The following is a 10,364-nucleotide window of genomic DNA, read 5'->3' on the forward strand; positions in this document are numbered from 1 at the left end:
ACTCACTATAGACTCAAACTAATGAAACTAAGTAAAAAGCGAAATAAACTACATAGAGCATTTCATAGTTTACAAACTATGTTTGTGAATTACATATTTCCACATGTTTTTACACAAAGCATGTTTGGTTAAATATATCTTAATATGATAATTTTAAAAGTTTGTAACTCCTAATTAATGTATATGTTTTAGTATGGTCACTAGTAAAATCTGTATCACCTATAATTAAACATGCAATTTATCATTACATATAACAAATATGGGCAAAACAAAATGTAACAAAAATAAATTATAAAAATTAAACTTGCAGACTAAATCATGACTTTAGGATTAATAATTTAGGCACTTATGTTGTTGTAAAAACTATATTAAGGTCCTAATCTAACATGATCAATGAAAAGTATACATAACATAATGAACAAAAAATACAGAATACTTAAATGCCCTTAGAGACATTAATCACTCATTAAGCAAAATAGATTTCATGATTAATATCAAGACATCATAAATCCAAAAGAAAAGTAAAAACAAATTAATAGAGATGATTTATAATTTGATCTTTTGGTTCAGATTATATAAAATTTGTCCTGTCCTGAAATGCAACAGTTAACATTTCTCAATGTAATAGCTAATTTATTACCTTATAAAAGTTCTACTTCTTCACTGTAATAGTTGACCCAAAGCTAATATTGCCAAAATAAACAAAATTTCAAGGAAGTGAAATATCTAATTAAAAAATTATTAATTTCATGAATCTCACATTATATGTTTATCAAATATTAATGTCTTACTTAATTTTTCCCTCTTACTCTACTTCCTAAAGTCTCTACTATTCAACCACTCAGGAGGCATATAATTTCCCCAAACTCTGAAATTTAGGAGGCCCAAACTAAGTAATTACCATTGTTCAAAACAAATAAAGAAACAAAAATCTTACTGTCCCTCTTCCATGGACCTTTCAAAGAATACCAGTTCCATAATGACATAAAAATCTCCAAACTCAACATTGCTCCATTATTATTTTCAGGATGTACAGCTGGTCTGTCTGTATTCTGCATTTCTTCAACTTGGCAAATTCCATCCATGTTCTCTTTCTTTTTCCACATTTCAGGTGAGCCTGGATTATAGCAATTTTCAGTTTTTCCACTTACTTTCTACTTTTTATTTATCATTGAATCTATAGAATATGAGAGAGGGACAGAAAACAAACTAATTGTAATTGGATTTGTAAGAACACATTTTCAATAAGCCTCAAAGGAAAGAAAACGGGAAGGAAGCAGGAAATGTGTGGGAGTAAGCATAAGGAAATATATTAATGAAATATATCATTTAGTCACAGGTTACTGATATTTCCTCTATTTGAACACATTTAATGTAATACCTCAATAAAATCTGTCAAAGAAAAAGAATATTAATTAAAGACTTATTTATTATTATATATAAGTATACTGTAGCTGACTTCAGATGCACCAGAAGAGGGTGTCAGATCTCATTATGGGTGGTTGTGAGCCACCATGTGGTTGCTGGGGTTTGAACTCATGACCTTTGAGAGAGCAGTCAGTGCTCTTACACTGAGCCATCTCGCCAGCCCCAAGAATATTAATTTTTAAATCTCTATTGTTCAGGTTTTTACTAACTTCTCTGCATCTTGGCTCTGTCAAGGAATCCAGAGACAATCACAGAAACAGGCAGTGCAAATAGTAAGCCACAATTTGTGGCCACTGTGGAGAATCTCTCTCTTTGACAGCATCAAAAAAGGCATAGACTACAAGGGAAGATGCTTATCTAACCACAGGAGTGAAAGTAAAATCTAATTATCTTGTAAACCTTATAAGGGCTTCATAGCACCCACTTTTCTACATTAGCAATCTTGGCTCCTTGACCTGGACTGATGATAAACATTGCCTGGTCTGGTCTAGCAAGAATTTTAGTACAAAGACGTAACAGAGTACTAAATTTCCACTGAGTTTGATGCTTGCCTCATTATACCGATTGAACAATAGTGCTGCATGGCCAACTCTCTGGAGGTATTCTCGGTGTCAATCTACACACTTTTCCTATCAGATTATCTGACTTTATAGTTAGGATAAATGTGTATTAAAATTAGTGCCTGACACTCAGTGGCATGCAAGTTCAAACAGTAAAGGTGAGGCCACTAATTGTAGGGTAAAGGTAGGTTACAGTTAATCCTTAGACAAAATCACAGAATGACCAAAGGACTTCTGACAGTCCCATTGATGAGATCATTGTACACTGGGGAGGAATGCTAATAATTCGAATGTTGATCACAACAACAGAGTACACTCAGTGCAAATAAATGGTTGTTACTTCTGCTTTTTCGATCAGTAGGTGAAATCCTCTCAAGGATTATGATTGTTGGGTCATAGTTAATAAGATTTTGACCAAGGTCAAATTTACCATTACAACAGATTAACAAAACTTTCACCAGTGTCCTTAACAACACACTCCTGCCAGCTCATAGCCTATCAGATGCTAAAAGGAGACATAATGATATTACACTGATTTACTTTCTCTCTATCATATTAAGACGCAGTCCGTTCCATAAAAGGAACACCTTGCAATCTTTCACTAACTCAAAATTATCACTCTCAGGTTCTTGTGTTTCAGTTGGTGAACGCAGCTTTGTGAACCATCCATGTTCATGTTGCCTTGTTTCCTGCAGTTGAAATCAATTCAACGAATAAACACATTTTCCTCATATTTGCTACATTCAAATCAAGAATGTTTTTATACATTTTATACTTTTATATAAAGTTTTTCTTGGGGAGGAGCACTTATACTACTGGAATTATAAGATTTTAGTTGACTAAGAGCTTATTCAAAATATTCTTCACTTTCTCATTTACCAGTTTAAAACATGCCAAGAAATATGAAATAAGCAACAGATTGATGAACATGTAAAACTTTGAGCTGGATTATCTCTACTCTAAAAATCCACTTCTCATTGTCAGAATCATATGATTAAATTTAATGTGCTTATGAGTAGATAATAGAAACAGAAAATGTAACATCCCATCATGACTAAGTACAAACTCCAAAAAATTGAAGGTTGAACATTAAATCTTTATTTTCATCTTACTTTTCTAATTACATCTATTTGTCTATGAAACAAGCGGCGTTAGCCCACTAAAGCAACATTAAGCCAAACTGAGGACATTTTGTCTCTTTTCTGCAGTGGTTGTCCTGGGAGTATGTTCATTTGATTTCTGTCACTATTACAAAAAATCACTAACCCCAAATAATGTTTCAGAAGCGAAACAGAGTCACAGAGGAATGAAGTTTTTTTTCTTTATCTTTCTTTTTTTTTTTTTTTTTACTTTTTTCCCCATGGGTATCTTAGCAACCCATTCAATCTGCAACACAAGCTTCACATTCCTCCTGCCTCCTGATCTCTTTGTAGGCTCCAGGCATGCTACCTGTTGCCACATCCTGGCTGCTTTCCATGATCTTTGCATGCCTTCCAAAACAATGACACACGAGACACTCCTAAGACATTACAAAATTGGTCTACTTTGTCCGAGGGGCAACACCAGCCCTCCCCTGGACCTCAGCTTCTACTATGACACAAAGGGCCAAAGAATAGTTTAAGGCAACAGTGTTTGAATCTTAGAATCATTGCTGATTTTTGAAGTGCCTGCTGACTAGAATGAATTCTTCCTGTGGAGAAAAGCTTTCATTTCAGAGGCACTCATGAGTTTTTGGTTAATAAAGGCTGACTCTTCAGCCTCAGCTGACCTGAAACCACAGAATTTTAATGAAAAGTAGTACACAAAACAGCCCTGTTAAATGAATCTTCTCCCTGAAACTGCTCAAAAAGGGTCTGTATTTCTCCAGCAATATCTTCAAAGTTTCCGTAACAGCTGATTAAGCTCTGAGCACTGGTAGGTTTTTCAGCCAAAAGTTCCAAGAATATTTCACTCATGGAGACAGGAGGAACTGGGGTGAAACTGGGGCTTTTCAGAAGAGAAGCCAGGAAGGGGATAACATCTGAAAATGTAAATAAACAAAATAACCAATAAAAAGTAAAATAAAACTTTAAAAATTGGAAAAAGAGATCCTACCCATAACAAGCACATTATTTTAAACAATGTACTAAAACTCTGTCTCTTGGAAGTTGCTGTACTCGTTTATTGTTTTTCTTGTTGTCCTTCTTGCTGTTCTTGCTGCTCTGATAAAATACCACCAGAAAAGTCAACTTGGGAAGATAATTGCTTATTTCATCTTGAATTACAGGTAAAAGTCATTCATAGAGGGAACTCAACGCAGCAGAGAATGATGCTCTTTGACTGGAAGCAGAACATTAGAGGAGGAACTGAAGCAGAAGCTGTGGAGGAATAGGCTCTCTGGCTTGTAATTTTTGGCTTACTCAATTACATTTCTTTTATAGTGGAGGGCCACCTGCCCAGGAATGGCATTTGTCACAGTTGTCTGTAACCCCCTGTATCAACCGGCAGTTAAAAACATGACTCACAGATTTGCTCACATCCCAATTCCATGGAGCAATTTCTCAATTGAAGTTCCCCTTTCCTATGTGATTCTAGTTTGTGCCAAGTTGACTAAGCAAATACATAAATAATCAATACAGAAGACAAAAGTGAAGACTACCCTGGGAGTTCTGTCTACATCCCTGACTTCCTTTTCCCTACATCCCCATTGTTGTGGATTTGGTTTATTGTTTGCATTACGTTAATTGGTTTCCCAAAGTTATATAAGAGTCTGCACTTCTACATGTAGGACACTGAGGGTCCTTGTCCCCAGTTGGTTCTAATTGGTAAATAAAGTTCCCATCAGTGAATATCTGAACAGGGAGACAGAGATGAGACTTTAGATTTCCCAGGGAATGGAAACCCAGGGAAGAAGGATTTAGTACCATCATACCAAGGAAGCACAAGGATCAGGCTTGAAAGCTGCAGAAGAGAGAGCTGATACAATCATGAAAAAGTCAGGGAAGAGTAGCTCCAGCCACCCCCCCCCAACCCTCAATTTGATCTAGAATAACAAAGATGGAATATAGATTTTAATAAGCAATAATTCAGGAATATTGGAGGGGAGGTGTTAGCAATGTGGAAGTTTGGATATGCCCGAGCCATTGAGCTGATTAAGGCTTATTAAATATAATGCTGCATGTGTGTGTGTGTGTGTGTGTGTGTGTGTGTGTGTATCTTTCATTGCAGAATCCAGAACATTAGGAGAGCAAGGGAGCCCTGTGCTGACAGCAGGTGATTAGAGCAGATTAATCAACTACAGCTACACTTATCTCTCTCTTCCTCTTCTCTTCATCTGGGTCTCTGACAGGAGAACTTATTTATTGTTAGTTTTATCGTGTACCAATAAATGTGTTTTTCCTTCACATAATAATGCTTCAAGGTTTTACTATATTTCACAGTGGAAAAACTGTTACAAAAGAAACTGGAATGAAATTTAAAAGTGGCATCTGAATTAGGACTATTGAACATGGGCATTAAACGGGGCATGGGCTTGGGTATTGTAGCGATACCCGATTCTCATAATTATAACTGAAAATAAATTGTTTTTAAACAATTTCAAATGTTATTTGGACATGAATAGTGTGTTTCCATCTGTTAACTATATTTACAAAGTAATATGTATTTAAAATGTCAAACAAAGAGTATGTGGATTTTAAAAAGTTATCTTATACATAGTATTTAAATTGTTTTATGTTTTCAGTAAGTCATGGAACACAACTGCTATGCAATGTCCATCCAGAAAAACAGGGAGGAATTTCTGACATCTGCATGCTGATTTCTATAAACATTAAAATAATTCTGGAGAAGATAAGCTTAATGAATGGTTTTATTTATGTTTTATTATAACAGAAGTCCAACCCAAGAGCTCTGAGGTAGTTCAGAGTGTAAAGGCAGAGTGGCCAACTGTGCTTGAATTAACTCACTTCCACTGCTAAGGAAGGAGAAAGCAATGGGAAAATGTCTGGAGAAAGGAAATATACTTCAGTGGCACATCCTTAGTAACCTAATTTCTCCTAAAATTATCTATTCTTCTGCCAGGAGCCATGGCCTTAACCATGGCCTTGTGGAAAATTACTAGCTTACACATACAGTTAGTTACACAGAAAACATGTGTAATCTAACAGTAAGAATATTTGTGGGTGTGGAGGACACTGCAGTTGCTGGTTCCAGAGACTGAAGATTGCCACCTGGCCTTCGGAAATTCCCAGAACTCTTCCCCCTTCCCTTGAAGCTTCCTCTTGTTTATGCTTATATTGCCATCCCTGAAGTAAAGTTTTTCAGGTCTTGATCAGACGACTGTCTTGCTCTCATTCTTCCTGTCTCTTGTCCCTCTCAGTCTCTCTCCCCTGCCCTAGATCCCTGCTGAATGCCCTGTGGGTCAGGGCATCCTTCAATGATCTTCTGAAAAGAGCAATTTATTGAAGAGGTAGCTGTTTCATGATCATCTCTTAGTGGTACTAACAGTTGGGGATTACACTTTTGACATTGTGTTTTTGTGAGACATTCAAGGTACACATCAAGTGTTTGTGGCACATGGTCTTTATTATTTTAATGACAATAACACTGAAATTTGATCAACCATATTAAAATTCTTCATTGTCATCTAAGTGTTATGATAAAGCCTTTAACTCAAGAGTTCTATTAAGGGATTAATGACTTAAAATACAGTCTATTTAAACAGCTGTGCTGTTAGCCTTCTGTGTTATTTTCATGCCATACTTTCATTTTACTTTTCCATTTTGATTGCAAGTGTGGTTGCTAAGAATGAAAATCACAGAGTTATAATTACCTAACTACAATTGTAGTTTGTCCTAGTCACTCAGCAGAGATTATTTGGTCCATATATCAGCTGTGAAGCTTGCTTTAGTTATTCCACAAAACAGACATATTCTCTTAACACAAAAGCAGAACAAAAAGCATGCCATTTACCAGCTTCCAAGTTACAGATGCTTTTGTAAATTCTTTAGATTTTCTAAACATAACCTGTATTGATGGAGAAGCTGTTTTTCACTGGCATAAAACAAAGAAGATGCCATGCCATACCCGAGAGTTAATTAACACCATGGAAAGTTGTTTCCCACATCTCTTCTGCTTCTCTTTGCTTGTACCCAGTTCTAAGACATTCTACTCCTTCTCATGAAACTAAGCTTCCCTGGCACTTACTATCAACATTTATTTTTTCCAAGCACAAAATGAGCAGGTTCTTGGCAGGGAATGTGACTGAATTTGATGAAAACTATAGAAAGAAATTGTACTATTTGCACTAGAAGAAAGAAAAACTCATAATTCTTATTGAGACTATGTCTATTTAATAATACTATTATTTCAGTAAGCAAACATAACTAAATGAAACAAAATATATTTTTATGAGCCAAATGAATCAAAATAAATAAAATCTATTTAATACTATACCTGAGGACATACATGTCAGACAAAGCAAGTGAAAAGTTTGTTTCTTACATTTATTTAAGTGAATGTAAAAGAATAAATATTTGGCATCTATTAAAATCAAGCATAATTAAGAGTGTAAGGCAAATGATGTTGGCATATCAAGTCTGTACCTACTCAGTGCTGAGAAACTAATAAGCATGGAAGTTGTGGGAGATGGAAGTGAAAGTGGGAAATAAGGAGATGTTGGTAAATTTACATTAAGAATAAGAAGAATAAATATTAGTTTACACATGTATACCATAATTGTCATAGTTAATAGATAACACTACAGTTTTCATCATATTTTATATGTAAAGAGATATTAAGTACCCCCAGTATATATAGAAAATGGTAACTCTGTGTGATAAATATTAATTTGAAAGATAGTTATTAACCTTCACAGGACAACTTGTCTTTAATCCAGGACATACCCTCAATTTGATTAAGATGCTAAATATACTGTGTGGAAACCAAAGCATAAAGATGAATAATGAGATAAACAATTGCAAAGATATAGCAAATAGCTTCTTCACCATGAACAATAAACAACAATACTGTTATTATGATGCCCCACACCCCATTTCTCCCTGGAGACTGTTGATCACCAGCCTGAGGGAATCCAAGAGCAGGGATTTGGATAGCTGTGAGTAAGGACTGTATGAAATATGGAATGACCTCCAGAGACTGCTGCAGCAAGAGGACTCTATTCTTTCAGGGACATGGTATATAAGGGCTATTATAGAAGTATGGGTGGAAAAAGATAATTGGTCATATCGTCAAGCGAGTGGAAAGGGGTTATCGGTATAGCATCAAATTATCATGTGGGTGGGAAGCCAGAGTGGGACTTGTATGCTGAGTTTATTCGGCCTTGCAAAAGTTCTGTACAAGGTCAATTTTCAGATAAGTCCAGTCACACCTGTTCAGGGCCACGTGTGACCAGACAAAGACAAGCAGACACAGTTAGGTGCTGGCTGAGAAGGGAGAAAGGAAGTCCTCCATTTTGTGCTGAACGAGAAAGCCATCCAGTCACAGGAGACTGCTACCTTAATAGCAAAGTTCCCCAAAAGTTACTTATGTGGAATTTGATGGCATCAAATTTTCAACATTCATCTTAATGCAAAGGGATAATTATAAGTATGGTAATCGTTATATAATGCACATATATCTATCATCTATCTATATATATGTATATATGTACAGTAAATCATATATGTATGTGAATAGAAAAATAAATTATAGTACTAGCAACAGATAAGGAATACAAATAAAATGCCTCCTTGAAATATTTCAAAGTAAGAAAAATTTTAGCAAAACATAAAGAATTGATTAAAAATAACAGAACCATTACTTTACATTATTCACAATCATTAGTATATAACCATTTTCAAAAACAATTGCATGAATAGGTTCAATAATAACAGAGTCTACATTTGTTGGTTTCAATTGCCTTCCAACTTTTCAGTTGAATGCAGGCAATAAATTTCAACATACTAAAACATAAAAATTAAAAAATAAAGCTAAGTAAGTCTATATTGTTTCACAGAAATTACATTAAATTTTTTCAAATCCATGAGTTAAAAAACAGAAAAGCATTAGAATATAATCATGGATTTAGTTTTTAAAATGTGTAATTTGTAGTGTGTAAAGGGAAAACCGAAATATTTTCCTGTTTTGAAGTGATAAATAAGAGATGCATATTCAACTGTCACATTTAAGAAATGAAATGTAGGGGTCCTTAAGATTTAATAATCTGTTCAAGTTTCTAAGAACATAAGATTATATTTATGACAATATCATTTTTCAGACAGATACAAGTTGAACTACAAAAATACGAACTAAAGGAAACACCTAAATATTTATTGGGAGACAAGGTATTTACTTTCCATCATTTTTATTTCTTCCAGAATGTAACTAACAATTTATTAAGATTTTACATTAAAGTCTTTGTTAAATGAATCTCACAATAGAGAAAATGTTTACTAACACATACACACATACACACACACACACACACACACTACATAGACAAATGTCAATGGAGTTGTACTCTGTGAAAGGAGCAAGTGTTTTAATTTTTTGGAAACTGGCATGCTCTACTTATACAGAAATCAGCATTGTAGAGGAATTTTTTTTGAAAATTATAGATATTAGCCAAAAAAGTAGAGCATTCCCAGGATACAATCCATAGAACTCAAGAAAGTTTACCAGCCAAAGGGTCCAAGAGAGGATGCCCCAATCCCACTTACGAGGGAAAAGAAAGCAATCACAGGAAGGGAGAGAGAGGGAGGGATCTGGGTGGGAAAGAGGGGAACATGATCAGGTATTGTGGAGGACGGGGTAGGGAATAGGACAGGAGCCCTGAGGGTCAGCAGAAAGAATGGAGGAGGACAGGAGGTAGGAGGTGGGGGGACCATATAGAATGTACCAGGGACCTTGGAAGTGAGATACTCTCAGGACTCAAAGAGAAGGACCTTAGATGAAATTCCCTACAGTGAGCAGAGGGAACTTGTAGAGTTCACCTCCAGTAGAAAGACATCAAGTGGAGGGATGGGATTGCCATGTCACAGTAAAAAACCAAGAATTGTTCTTCTCTAAAAGAACTGCAGGGACAAAAATGAAGAAGAGACTAAGGAAGAGGAAGTCCAGTCACAGGACCAAATTGAGATGCAGCTCGGGGGAAGGCCCAAGGTCTGACACTATTACTGATGCTATGGTGTACTTACAGACAGGGGTCTACCATAACTGCCCTCTGAAAGGCCCAACAAGCAGCTGACTGAGTCAGATACAGATATTTGCACCCAAACAATAGACAGAAGCTGGTGATCCCTGTGGTTGAGTTAAGGAGAAGCTGGAAGAAGCTGAGGAGGAAGGTGGACCCTGAAAGAAAACCAGCATTCTCAACTAACCTGGACCCCTCGGGGGGGG

At 35.8% G+C, this 10,364-nt stretch overlaps 1 long non-coding RNA gene across 1 annotated transcript; it reads left to right on the plus strand.

Annotated features, from left to right (window-relative positions):
• The first annotated feature begins 1,027 nt into the window (after positions 1-1,027).
• On the plus strand, positions 1,028-5,826 carry LOC116074775. Its single transcript, XR_004112282.1, has 2 exons — positions 1,028-1,111; positions 4,255-5,826. It is a non-coding gene; the product is annotated as an uncharacterized LOC116074775 (long non-coding RNA).
• The last annotated feature ends 4,538 nt before the right edge of the window (positions 5,827-10,364 follow it).

Source organism: Mastomys coucha, unplaced genomic scaffold, assembly GCF_008632895.1.
Source record: "Mastomys coucha isolate ucsf_1 unplaced genomic scaffold, UCSF_Mcou_1 pScaffold3, whole genome shotgun sequence".
Lineage (NCBI taxonomy): Eukaryota > Metazoa > Chordata > Mammalia > Rodentia > Muridae > Mastomys > Mastomys coucha.